Here is a 15,408-nt window from a genome sequence, read left to right on the forward strand (position 1 = left end):
CAGCGAAACTGCCGCACAGTGAGACAGAATTGATAAGCGAAAAAAATTCGGTACTTTTTGAGTTAATGAAATACAATGTAGCTTCTTTCCTGAAGTTTAGTTATTTAGATGTGCTTTCATTTGTATGGAAGCCCAAACATAAGGTGTCATAATCATGTTTGGTCACAAATATGGATTTTGTTGGACATATGAAAAACTATAATACTATATAATATTCTATATTGGAGTATGGAATATCTGTACTATAAACCCCATTTCGCCCATTGCAAACCACGTAAATGACTAGAAATAAATTTAAATTATTACAAATTTTTTATTTAATTAAAAGGCAACGGATGCTATACAACATTTTGTTTGCAGATATATGGTAGGTATTGAATCATTTTCAAACATGAATCACATCCAAATTAAACACAAATGCTAATTAGGCATATCTATTTTGATAGATGTTTTCGGTTTTTAACTTATATGGTTTTTGATTATGTATTGCGTTGCTTGAAAAAGATTTGACTTCACGCTAAAAAAGCAGGAGATACCCATTAAGGAAACACAAAATACGTTTTCCGGAACGTCTTGGTTTTTTATTATTTTTACCGATTTTCCACTTAATTAAGTTAATGATATCTGTGTTTATGTAAAAGAGAATTTCTTTATCTTTTTCATATTTATCGATTGAACACACTTCTATTTAAATTGCTTATAAACGTAAATATATTATATAAAATCACTTTTCTTAAATTAACCAAAGTAGAGGACGACGTACTGCATACATTATAAACTGCGATAGCTAATAGTGACGGTCACACCAGCACCAAACAAATGCCCTTACATTATAAATTTCAAATGAATGATCAACTTTTTTTAAAGAAGCAACAATAAATATTATTTAATTAATTTTAATTCCACTTAAAACGATTATTTTTAACGGAATTTCGTCTACAAATACGCAATTAATGCATACAAATGAGTTGGGTTAGAGGCGCGCTTCACTGAGGACCTCGGGTAAGTTACGCTGCCTTATAAGATACAGTACACGCCATGTACGACTGCGAATCTTTGTTTGAATAAATTAATGTAGGCCTCTCTAAGGAAGGGTGCGGTGGGCCAGTACTAAGGCGTTTGTTTTTAAAGTTCAATACACTTAAAAGTTTATAAATTTCAAGAAATTTATACCTTTGCCTACTCTTGAGATCTCAAAAGGCCTCAAGTGTTTATTTGCATTTTTTCTCTCATTGTACCACAACTTTACATAATTATACAAGTACACAATATTTTATTGTTGTAAATAACTAAGCACAATGCAAAAATATGTACATTTACATGTAACATCATTGCAAAGTACTGCAATTATTCGATTACATAAATATTAATTTAGTTATCAATAATTGATTTATTAATAGTTAAACTTACTTAGTCGACAGTTTTATACTAGAGTAAAAAAAAGACTAAAGTTGTTGAATTTGCTACGTAGTTCATATTTAATCGAGGAGAGGCAATATTCGGCAATTATTGGAGTTGATAAAGTTCGTTAGTTCGTTTTATTAGTAACAATAGATACTACATACCCGCTGTAATTATACATATTACAAATAATTAATAATAAAAAACCCCCTACCGACTTACGAGTATAAAAGCTTCAGCTCGTAAAAAACTAATTGCAAAGCTCAAGCTAAACACAGCTTATAATTTTGAGATACATAACGAAAGGCTAAGAAAACCTGTACAATATGTTTAACTAACAATCAGTAGTTTTCTACTGAAGTAAAAACTACGCTGGAGCAAGTTTTCCACCGAAGCATTTTTGTATGATAAAATCAATTCTCAAAATTGCATATGAATAATAAGATGTATCTCATTTTTACCTTATTATATATGCATATTAATTTTTTTTAATTCTCATTTTCAAACTAATTTATAAATATTAATAAAATAATGACTATTACGAGATGTGTCTTCCATCTCATTTTAATACAATAATTTAATAATAATTGCATTAGTTAAATACGCAAAGCCTCTTTAAAAAAGTAATATATAGTTTGCAAAAAAAAAACTTTTATTATTTTAATAATTAATTTGGAGTACATGTAATACGAATTTTCCTATTTAATGTTTTATTACTTTGTGGACTGATAGGCACTGATAGCATTGTTGTTGTATTGCCAATTCAAGAAATTCTTTAACTTGTACATACAAATCCTTTACACGCATTTAATTAAGATTTTCATCTAATCTAAAGAATAATCGTTGCAATTATTTTTCACTGATTTTATTTTATGATTTAAAACCACAAAAGATAATTGAGAAAATTGCTTGTCATATGGCAGTAATTTACATTGTTTGGCTGGAAGCTACCAACGATTTTGGTACGGAAAAGCGGAAACAAGCAACGCAAGTTTTACACAATGGCCGCACGATGCACTATAGTCAGTTCGTCTTGCCGGGAGAGTAAACTGCATTTTACCGTAAAAAATATAGATTAATGAAAGTCAGTGAAAATGGACTAGTAGTCCTTGACCGCCTTACAACAACACCACTAAACTGAACAGCTTACTGCAGTAAGCTGAAGAACTAATTTGTTCACTTTTGTTTTTTAAGTTCCTTTTTCTTTACTTTTTTGTGCTTTTCTTCCGACTCTGCCACCTTTTTTTATGTTAAGACAAAAAAAAGAATCCATTGTTTCTGGTTCCTCTCGTGGCTCATCACTTCCGCCCTTCTGCTCCATGCGCGCTTGTTCGCAAGTGTAAGTTTTCATTCCTAATAAAATATTTGATAAGACGAGCGAATGTTTACACATTCGTCCGACTGCAGCGAACAACAACAACAACAATAACAATAACAAAAATAAACCCAAACACATTAAAAAATAAACTTAAAACTTAAAACTTATAACGGAAATAAACAAACAATAACAATAACGACAATGACCACCTTCATGATGGCGGCATTCATTTCAGACACAATAAATTTTCAGCTCGTTTTCGAATTCCTCGGGCTGGCAGGGCCCCACCCGCGCTTTTGCGGATGCTCACTTTTGTGTACATTTTGTGTTAGATTTCAGTGTTCTAGTGTCCAGTGTTTGCTTGTTGATGTGTGCAATTTTTAGCTTTTGTTCGCATATCACGGCACTTTTTTTTGTATTTTTTATTTTTGTTTTTTGTTTTTCATTTTTCATTTTCCGTTTTCATTTCGTTTTATTAGGAAACCCTCAAACCTAACCTAATAATTTGATGAACGTGCGGTGCTTTGTTTTTGCTATTTGGTGCGGCCATTTTGAGTTCACTGCACATGATTGCGTCCATTTTATTTTCATATTTCGTTTGATTTGTAAGTGATTTTATAATTTTTCAATGCTTTTATTTATGCTTTTATTTTTTGTTTTTGCCAGCAGATTTGAGATGATGTTCACGCGTCTGTGTGTGATGATGTTCACCACTGACATACGCCCGGCAATGAAAAAATAAAAATTTGGAAAACAGAAGACCATAACTTCAAAACTGTGGGTTGATAGAAAGAACCCATAGCTAGCTTTATGTCGTGGACTCTGCCCAATTGGGAGTGTCTGGCCATGGTAACAGGAGTAATAAATATACAATATGTGCAGGGGGAAGAGAGTGTGTATGTATTTACAAATTAATTTTTCAGCACAAAAACCTACACCTACGTCATCTTACACTTGAAGTGAACACAACCTGAATTTTTTTAACATTTATCACGGAAGCGATAAGTGCCAGAGCGATAATTGGTTAACATATTTCTATGGAAAAAAATTTTCTAGGATTATGTGATATTATTTAATTTTACTTTAATGCATTTTCAAAAAATTATGGTAATTCTTTTAAGTCAAAGTGAAAAAACGTAATGAAATTAACTCTTAATTCTTAAATAAAAATATATTCTAAATTAAAAATTAAATAAATTAAACTAAATCTTAAAGTTTGACGTAACCCTTAGTAGGTCAGCATGATAGCATATAATTTATTCTATAAATATTTTTTTTTTTAATAAATTTACTTTACATTACACTAAGGTAATTTACTTGACCATATAGTGGAATAAGAAATAACAAATCGATACTTAAGTCTTCATTTACATCTGTTAACTTTGGTAAGATATGAGTAAGGACCGAAATTTCTTTTGGTGGTGAATTTGAGCTGAATTTGAGAAAATGTCTTCGTTTCAAATACATCAATCAAAATTGATGATGATGCTAAAGCTTTTGGAATAGATGTTTAAGTCCGAGCTACTTTATATACAAAGAGAAACTGTGTACTAAATATTTCTAAATCAAGTATAGACAAGAAAATATTTTTATTTTTGTAATTATTTACTAAAATAATATGCTTTCATGGTAATACGAGTAGGACAACATAATTGTTTAAATTTTATATGTTTCTAGAGTATGATACTTTTAGAAGCACTATATAATCTGTTTCCCAGGTTTGCGAGTGTAATGATAGCAACAAAATCTTGTTTCTCGTCTCTTTTCCAAAACCTTTCAATTCGCATAGCACATACCTTACTTTAAGGCCCCAGAGGAAGAGTTTTCGACACCATTTAAAGAATTTTCTTAACAAACAATAGTTCAAAGAGCAATTCTGGCAAAGATCGTTAAAAGTCTTTCGCAAAATTTTTGTAACATCGACCATAAGCCCGGTTGTGAGATGTTAACTATGTCATTCTGGCACAAAAGACTTAAAAAAAGTTTTATATTTTGTAATTCGTGGTGAAAAGTTATTTTGTGGTGAAATCAAAAACAGCGGTTAATCGCTACCGCATGCAAGTAAATAATTGAGTTTTAACACAAATTATTATTATTATTATTGTTTATACATAAATAATTATTTTTAAATTTTTTTTATTTTATTTTTTTATTTTATTTTAAACTTTTTTAAAGAAATTATAGTACGTTTGCGTCGTATTAAAAATTAAGTCAATTAATTTAATTAATTAATTCCTTTTTTTTTCATTTTCATTTTTACGTATTTATATAAAAAAAAGTTTGTGAAAAAAATACAAACTAAATCTTACCTGACAATCGAACGACCTGACCAGCAGGTCTTTCATTTGGTCTTGTGAAAGACCTTAGTCTTGCATAAAATCGCTGTCAGAATACAAAAGATTTCTCAAACGATCTTTCGCAAGATTTTTGTGTGTGATGAACTAAAAGATCGTTGCCAGAATTGCCCTGTAAGGGTTGAACAATGATAGCACAAATGCTTAATAAAAAACGGGATTAAAAAGTTTCAAAAAAGTCTATTATATGCATAAGTAAATCCTTTTGCTGAATTCTTTACAAGACACACACCAACCATAAATGACCAATCAACAATCAATCGCTAAAAGGAATTCAAAAGAAAGAAGATCGAATATCGTAGAAGGGAAAAGAGGAGAAAATGCCTACAAATTATAAACTTTAACTAAAAGCAAATAGTAAAAAGGCGAATTATCTAAGGTGAGCAAAACCTATGTTTTTACAGCTCACAAACGCTACGAGCGGAGACAAGTCTACTCGGTTTTTTCTGGTTGACATCCTCGACATTTCTGGTAAACACAGAAGATTGGGGTTTCTTGTTCGATGATGATGATGATCATGAATCGACCTTGAATATAAGGTTTACTTATTTTATTTTATATTATACAATGTATAGTTAAAATAAAAATTGTAATATTTTCACTAATTATTGATAAGTAGACTAACAATGTGTGTAGGGTGTTTTAGTTTTGGAAGATTTATTTTGACTCGTTGAAAAGTGCGGTTTGTTTACCATAAAAAATAGTATTAGTACTTTCGAATTTAAATTTTTATAATTTTGTAAAAAACTTGAAGATAACAGAGATATGAACATGTGCTGTAATAATAATAAACGTCAAAATGATTTAACATTTTTTTTTCTCTAATAGTGCAATCGTCTTATAAACTTATGAGCAACCATTTTAAGTGCTTTTTTTATAGTTAAGTAATTTAGCAAACATTTCAAAAATATTAATAACTTTACTATATAAAAATATTAATTTAAAAACTTCCGTAAATAAACATGTCAATATATATACATATACATATATTATATACATAAACGTGTTTGAGAATGATTTTAGGAAATTATTATATGGTATTTGAGCTCCGTATATATAGCTATCTGGTTGGGTATATAGATATAATTAAGGGTAATATATTTATCTTAATATATTCATATTTTATTGTAATTATAGTCTTTTATAAATTACGAGTAATTATTACTTATTACTCCTAATATTTCTTGCAAGATTTGAGCTAATTACAACAGAATAATTATCTGTTGTTTGCTTAATGATATGTAAAGTTCAATTTTTTAAAAAATAATAAATAAGCTAGTATTAAATTAGTCTCAATTCTACCACAATGTCTCTCAAGCAATGTTACTATTGGATATTCTAAAAATGTACCTGGTCAAACTCTTTCTGGTTTTGTTATTCCTATTGAAACTTTATTTAAGACTAGTTTCACTTTCATTATATATTGTATAAAGTTAAAATATTTACATTCAATGAGCAAAATTTGGTAAAACTAAATATATGATACGAGTTCTATAGCAAATCTTAGTTTTAGTGATTTCAGAAATAATATCTTCCACTGTTCCGCTATGAATGGTTATTTTACTTTCCAGATATGTTAATAATTTCACTTATTCACTTTTTCAGTTTCAAATTGATTTAAGGGACGAAATACAACCTCAAATACACGTGCATACCGTGATCCCGCGCTTTTATCTTTATTGGCATAGAATGAATTGAGATTACTTTACACATATACACATATTATACACATTTTATAATAATATGTTATAAGGTTTTCTGACCAGGAAAATTTTGTTCACTACGTACCATGTCTGTCGTAATAATAACATAACATAAATAATTACTGCAAATTTTACTAGAATAAACAATAGGGGTGAAAAATGCGGAGTAACCATATACTGCACTTAACATCCAGTAACGCAAGAAGTTGTTTAGCAATTTCAACTCGGCATTGTAGGTAGTTCCATAGTTCTTTAACAAGATTTGTTCTCTCAATTCGCGAGGCCTTTCAAAAAAAAACACGTTCCACAGCTATAAAACTATAGCTGAACTATGTTTAGTTAAGTTAATTGATTGGATTGTTATATATAGATGTAACATATAACATATATATGAATGAACTATGTTCCCTGTGGAACATCCTTTGAAGGCGCTTTCTAGATGTGGATCACAGGAAGAAAATGAACCACACATAGATCGGACATAAAAAACTTCGTTAACAAATCATCAACATAGGCTAACAAAATTATTTCGACTCAGACTATGTTTGGTTATGGACACATTTTGGAGTAAGAGAATGCAGAAGAGATAGTGGCGAAGGAATCAAAATTGTCATCGGCAACTCGTAGCAATATTAAAACTCATCACTCATCGAAATATGTGTTGTCCAAAAAAAATTAATATAAATTTTATTATGTTTTTGTAGATAATAAAATAAATGTTAAATGTTAACACAATATATCATCTAAGGGATATCAATAAACTGATGCTAAATTTTGTTCGATGGTGCTTACTTTCTTGAACAGATGAATGCTGAAGAGGTTTTCAGCTTGTTAAAGTAAGTAAGTTTCCAAGTCTTAAAAGTTATAACTCATCAAAATAATCGGTAGATTTGGCGGGGTATAGTGTCCGTTTAGTTTACTAGAAAAAAAGAAGATTATGAAGAAGAAAAAAACCAATACAAAATTGATAAAATATGTGTAAAATTTATAATTGTTTTCAAAACAGTGTGAGAAGTTAAAATGTAGATAAGACAGAATGAAGAAGACAAGTTCTCTCACACTTGATTTAAAAAATTGTTAGATAAATGTATATATATACTATGAAAAAGTCGCACTCTAGCTACTTTACTTAATCTTTACTTAAGAACTTTTAGAAACAAATTTTCGAGAACAGTCTGCTTAAAACCACAAAGCTTTTAATACAACTTTTCTAAAAGAGAACTACTTGTTGTTGTTATATATGTTCAAAATCTTGAGTTCAAGTGTCAAACCAGAAAAAAACGAAATCAAATTCATACTTAAGTTCTGAATTTGCATATCTGAAAGAAAGCTCTTCCACAACTTTATGGTTCAGTTATCTTAAAGTAAACGAACGAGCTGCGAATATTTACTGAAGGAAAAGGAACTTTATCTAAGACCCAAGTCACTGATAAATCGAATAAAGGTTTCAAGTATAGTTCATATCAAGCAATCTGTGTGGCTCTCACATGCTTTACATACCCAAAGAAAAGTTCTTTCTCTTTACATATCCCAAAAAGCCACTGATGACAAATTAATTAAATTAACAAAATAACCGCACAATAAACACAATCAGTGACGTAATTTAGTAAACTCAGCAAATTATTTTTTAAAAAACTTAATGAAGAATTCACAAAAAAGAAACTGAAACTGAAATTGAAATTGAATGAAAAACTACACATTTATCAGAAGGCACTCTACACTGCATAATCAGATATTTTGCAGTAAAAGCACTGCAAAAAAACATGTTGCACAACTTTCGATTTCGGTTCGAGTTCTTTTATGTAAGCGCGAAGCGGACTTATAAATCAATTTTATGCTGTTTCATGCGAGGAGCACAAAGCCAAAAAATGAGTTGTTTCTGTTTCGGTGGGTTTCAATGGAGAAGAGTCTTTGCAACTCAATCATTACGGCCGGCTGCAATGGACGAGAACTATTTCTCGTCTATTTCAGCATTGCAGCATCTGTGGAAAATTGATGTTTCATGCAATCTGACAACGTTTTTGGAACTTTTTAATAACGCTGAAATACACGTATAATGCGACTGAATTGATAACTGAATAATAAAATAAAAATTATTTAATTATTTTATAACATTCATTTTGTATGACAATATAGTTATCGTACTGTCAAGTAATGAAAAAACTAAGGTTTTCGGTATTTTTTACTTCCACTTTATGAAATTTCATTGAGTCAATCCACAATTTATGCATAGACTAGCGGCAGTTGATTTTGAGACATGGGAGTAGGCAAAGGACTAGGCATGGGGTAATTATCACCCCATGTAGGGGCGAACTAAATATTTTGTTGTTATAGAAACTAACTCTTCCTCAAGTATCTGATAAAAATATTTTCGCGAATGTACGCTATGTACTAGTGAAGGTTTCTAGTACTTCATAACGGCCTCGTTATGAAGTTTCATTAATTAAAAAACAAAAGAAATTATTTTTGCTTCCAAAATGTGAATAAAAAATAACGAGTTAAATAATTCTTAATTTTTTATAATTTTTTAAATTTTGATAAGAGTAATATAATAATTTCTGCTTAAATAGTGGAAACTGGCTGAAACTGGCAAAAATTGCTCCACTAAACATTCTTCAGTACAAAAGCTACTAAAACTAATCATATAATTGATTGATAACTCATAAAGTGTCAGGTAGACTCACCTAATTAATTTGCGGCTTTTACTTGGAACTATTTAAATAGACTTTATCGCGTTGAAATTCCAAAATGTTCTCTACGGTCGCTTATCTGAAATAAAACAATGTTAATTAAACTTTATTGAGATTATAAATCAATAATTAATCACATAAACTTATATTGAAGACAATTATTTTATGAACAAAATCCTCTAAGACATAAACACTCAAAATGAATTTATGTTCTTTTCTTTTTATAAACTCGCACCCAGATAATGTGTCATAAACGTAGTCTATAAATATAAACCCCTTATTCGTATATGCTTCAGCCGAAATGTCTACTGAAATAGTCGTGACGTCAGTTCGAGCATTTGTTCTTATAGATAGCATACGAATATAGATACAGTGCAATATCGTTTAAACATTCTAAAGAATACAATACAGATGGCTTTCTGTATTCCACCCTAACGCAAACTGGTGTAAACTATATTAGCGTAAATGAACCCATATTCACGGTGCGATATACATTAAGATCTACAAAAGTCAAAATGTAGCAAATAATTTTGTTCATTAATAGAATGCAATACACTTTGTGGTTCCGAAAATTAATTTAAAAAAGACACATAAAAAGACATGTAATCACATGATCTTGGTGGACAATTTATATCTACAATACCTGAATTTACGTCTGGGAAATTTTGCACTCATAAAACCCAAGCAAGATGTATTGTATGGGTTGTATTCGTAGCGTACGGCACCATCTTGTTTAAAACACATATCTCTCACATTAAAATCTTCAATTACTGACCAAAAGGCACACGGCATTGTAATCTTCCATTGCACACCCAGCACTGACTTGGCTGTATCGATCAAAATCAACGATTTGTATTGCACTTTCCATATACTAACTAAAATATGTATCTAAAATATACTTAAATGGGGAAGTCAAAAGTTTTTTAATCCTAACATTTTACAGTATAAAAATCACATTTACCAAATATTAAATTTCACATTTCAACAGCCAAGAGTTTCTGCTTAATATAGAGAAAATCAATAATAATGCTGCTCATAAACATTAGTGAGCTATAATGCAGCGCTAATTTATTTGTTTAAATGCATTTGAAGTTTGAAGAAATGTTAATTTGCATTTTGAAATTGAAGGTTTTGAATGTCTAACTTAACAATTTGTTTTAATTTGTTATTTAGTGTAGGATAACATATATAATACATGTTTGTTTTAAAATTTAATTTATAAGTAAATATGATATATTATTTTTTGAATTATAAAATGTTATTTATTTCGCATTTTTCAGAAAAAATATTCGGTTTGAGCTATTAAGATATTTGCTTTCTCGCATTAGGAACTTTCACATATGATTTCATAAATGCGATAATATTGGTTTTTACATTTTCACTTCCCTATTGATCAGTGTCTAAGTTAGAAGGGCACTTTAGAAGTGCCTGGTTGTAGTCTACAACACTTTTACCACATATTTGTGGTAACATACTGTTACCTTTTCGAATCTCACAAGTCGAGACATTAACCAGACAAGAGCCCAAATGTACTAGTTCTATAGCATTAAGCATGAATCGTGGCAGAAACTTATGTAAAACTTAATTTACCACTTAACAAAGACGTTGATATTAAAACAAAAATCAGTCTAGTGCCTAGTCTAGAACCGATGAATTTCATATTTAAAGGCAAACATCAAATTGCGCTGCGATATAGAATTTAGCCGTCGTGGAACGGGAAATACTTTTATAACATTCTAGCAGATAAATTAAATAAATTCATCTAATTTATTTTTAAAGTTTAATTTTTATATCATAAATTAATACTTTAAAAATAAAGCCAGAACATTGTTTTGAACTCCCATTAAAGCAGAATCCTGCGATCGTAATTGATCTCTTCTGCTAACTACCGAATCCAACTGAACAGCGCACACTCGGTTTTTTGGATAAATACATTTCCAAAGTTGATACTAATACTACGTTCTACACTTTAATCTGAAAATATTTAATACTTTAAAAATAAAGCCAGAACACTATTCAACTCCCATTAAAACAGAGTTCTGCGATCGTAATTGATCTCTTCTGCTAACTACCGAATCTAACTGAACAGCGCGCACTCGGTTTTTTGGATAAATACATTTCCAAAGTTGATACTAATACTACGTTCTACCCCTTAATCTGAAAATATGTAAATGCTCATTTTATAAGTTTATTGTAAAAACCTTAAGTTGACATATTAGTCTCAGGTGCATCATAATAGAATGGATTCGATTTATAGCAATCATAGCAAATTGTTTCTTGATATTTAAATAATATTTTCGTTTAACTCCCAAAGTTTCCAAAAAACAAATAGGTATAAATCAAAGCTTCCGAATAAGTTCCAAACCCATTTCCTTTTTATCACTAACAAAGGTTGTTAGGCAAAAAATAAAAAAAAAACTTTAAATAGAAACAAAAACGTATTTAAATCAAATACGTGCAATAATGAAAGTGTCCTTTGAGCACCCGTGTTTAGATAAAATGTGATCTATATTTAAATTACCATAATTACGTTCATATGTAAAGTTAATGTGGTGGTTTGAAATATTTCTACTATTTACATATTTTATCTATGCATTAGGCATAATTTATAATAATTTTTAATATGGCTAATTGATCTAGTACATTATAAAGTGTTATTTAAAACTAAAACTTTGTCTTTGCCTTTCAAATTCATTAAATATTAAATATATTTGTTTATATAGTTTTGTAAACATAAGTACTAAATAGAACACAAAGATTGCATTCTAGTGTTTTCTTGATGTCTCGGTTTGACAGTGAGCGGAGCTCATTTGAAATTCAAGAAATGCAATTAGAACAAGTAATTCATGTCGTACTCGCCAGAAAGCACATTCCACAAACAAATAATGAAAGAAGATTGCAATTTTTTTGTTGAATTAGAATCGAGGTAAACTTTGCCTTGGCATATATAGCAGTCAAATCTTGTTCCTCTTGTGCCACATACAACTAGAGAATAAGTGCTGAGCTCGTCGGTTGGTTGTTTCCAAGAGTCGAGTCGAGTCGAGTCGAGTCGAGTCAAGTCGAGTCGAGTCGAGGAAAATTATAATAACAGAAGGTAATAATAAATCATGCAAGAAAATTGAGATAAAGAATAATTGAATTGCAAACGCACGTTTTTGATTAGTTTATCGATTTGATGCACTTTCCATATTTGCCAGTCTACTTGCTCGTTACTGACTACTGCTGGTCCAGTTTGCGCTCTTCAAACTTGTGCTTGATGATGAAGTGAGAAGCTATTTGACCAGTTGAAGCAGAAGTTTTACTATTTTCTGAAAATGCTTTACGAAAATGCTTTATTCCCGAATGGAGTTTTGTTTATTTCAATTACTTCTTAACATAATAATATTCGGAAATTGAGGAAAGACCAGAAGAACAGTAATTGCAGGTTTCGCAATGCAGGCTAAGCAGGCTATGCAGTGCAGTGCAGTGCAGTGCAGTGCAGTAGAAGTAAGTCTTAAAGAGAGAAAACAAGAGTTTGCAATTAAACGCAGATAGACTGCATGTCTCTGGTGTCTCCGCATTGTGTAAATTGCATTCATCAGAAGTTTTTATACTTACTTCGTATATTTAAAAAATATTCTTCTTGTTTCTGCACAATTTCTGTATTTAGGTATTTTGACAAAATTTGTATATTCTGGCAAATCAATATAAACTATTACAGTGTGAAAGGTAAGTACACGCTCTAGTAATCGTTGTATGAACTTACATTGCCAATTAGTCACACTTTTTGGGCACAGTTATGACTGTTCTTGTCCTCTTGTTAATAATATTTTTATTTCACTCAAATTTAAAACTATTATCTGTATATATATGTATATATTAGCAGCGTTATGGGTGGGCGTGGGACGAAAATAAAAGAGCACTAAATGCTAGTCAAAAAATTATTTTTCATCTTTTTACTTCCAAACGCACCAGCTTGCGTCATTAAATCAGTGACTTCAATGAATTAAATGTTAATCTGGGGAAGCTACGACTAGCCTTTAACAAAAAATGAATTTAAAGTTGAGTTTTTTAACTGGCTCTTGGGCACTACATTAGGTTCATTCAATAAAAGATTTTATTAGTTGAACGAGTACTCAGAATCTTGGCCTTTTTTGTATAACATGAGAAAGATTCCAGTTAAGCTTTAACCTCCGAAACTCTGTGATGATCTGCAATTAAAATTGATCCTATGCTCAAAATCGAACCTCCGAAACTCTGTGATGATCTCCAATTAAAATTGATCTTATGCTCAAAATCGAATAAAGATATAGTACGCTGTGTATTAAACTCGAAAGACTGAAGTCATTTTTGCCTGAAGATATATTTGCCCCGTATATTTGAAATTTCATAAACGATTGTAACATTCAAGAAATATGCCCAAAAATTTTGAACGGCATTGCGAATATAACTGACCTGTTACTGTTAAGTTTTTCAAAACTTGATCTAAAAAATCTTTTTGCGATTGGCAATATTTTAATTTAGGCTTCTTAAACTTGACTAACTTCATCAATCGATAACAAAATTACAAAAAACCTGGACTTTATTGCACTAATAAGATAATTTGCCGACAGAAAGGTTCGAAAAATAAAATTTAGTCTGTAACATCAAGAAATAGTGCTCGTAGTCATGCAAAGACTATACCAATTAACATGAATATCTATTATTATTATTTTTCAAATGTTATGTTTACTGATATTATTATAAGGTATTTTTTTCTGGTTATCGTTTTAGTTTATAATTTCATTCATACCTTTAAGTTTTTTCATACTATTACGTAGTAGATAGGGAGCGTCGTTATATTCAAGCCCCGGTCGCAGATTGTAATAAAACCGACATTTTATGAATATGGAACACAAAAAGATTTCATGAATATATATATCTTCCAAAATTAGCTTAAAGAATGTTAAAAAGTGAACAAAACTAAAAAAGGCTGATGCTTTTCTTAATACTATATGTCATTCATTTATAATCAAAACACAGAAGAAAATATTAGCAGTGATAGAATTATTTATATGATTGCATCTTAGTTAGAATCTTTTTTAGCCCATTGCATATGGGTAAATATTGCAAATGAACGAATCCCAGAACGCATGTGTTTTTTTTATATATTTTTGAACCAGAAATCACCTTCTAAAGTCACCTTCTGAAGTCATTGCAGATTACTTTAGATGCCTTCTTGATAAAAAGGCAGAAGATTGGAAACACAGAATAGACTGAATAACATTGCTTTTGTTTTTGTAAGAAATAAATATTTGGTTCTATTATTAATAAAAAAAACATAATTATTAAGTTTAATACCTAAGCAATTTTCTATCAATCTTACCCTAACCCCAATATTTACATGTTAACATGGCCTCGTTTAGCGCTGTTTCGCATTACGCTCTACTTTGATGGAACGTATCCCAAGCGTTACGCAGGGTCTTACTGTATGTATCAATTGGAAGATTATTAATCTATTAAATACTCCACTTCTTCACATATATTGTACAATTATATGAGAGTGTTTATTAATTATTGAAAATGAATGAGCCAAATGTAGCGTTTCCCAAAAATTATTTTTATAACACCCATTTCTACGCCCAATTGCGTTCATAAAACATTTCAATAAAAATATATAATGTTATTATTAGATAAACATTCCGACATTCGATAATTTGTATAATTAATAGATTAGCAAATTGACACAGATTTCATTAGTTAAAAGTAAAATATGAAGTGCATTTGCTTTATTTTGTGATTTTGTGGCACACGACAAGAAATTGGACATGGTTTCTATTTAAAATTCTATCTAAAAAAATTTGAAAAAATACTAAATTGATTGAAATTGGTCCCAGCTGAGCACCAATGACTCAAGCGGTTGCTGAATGTACTGGGCGACTACATCCGTTTGCATACATAGAAATATGTAGTCTGCTGAGGCA

General features: G+C 30.1%; 1 protein-coding gene across 1 annotated transcript in view; it reads right to left on the reverse strand.

The window, feature by feature from the left end:
- The window catches only part of LOC119687427 (beta-1,4-glucuronyltransferase 1-like), a 180,945-nt gene that overhangs the window by 143,247 nt on the left and 22,290 nt on the right, over positions 1–15,408 (reverse strand). Inside the window, exon 2 of the mRNA XM_038101731.1 lies at positions 9,461–9,545. The gene's annotated coding sequence lies outside the window, so the exon portion shown is untranslated. The remainder of the gene's footprint in view (positions 1–9,460; positions 9,546–15,408) is intronic.

The sequence above is a fragment of the Teleopsis dalmanni genome, chromosome X (assembly GCF_002237135.1).
Source record: "Teleopsis dalmanni isolate 2A chromosome X, ASM223713v2, whole genome shotgun sequence".
Classification (NCBI taxonomy): Eukaryota; Metazoa; Arthropoda; class Insecta; order Diptera; family Diopsidae; genus Teleopsis; species Teleopsis dalmanni.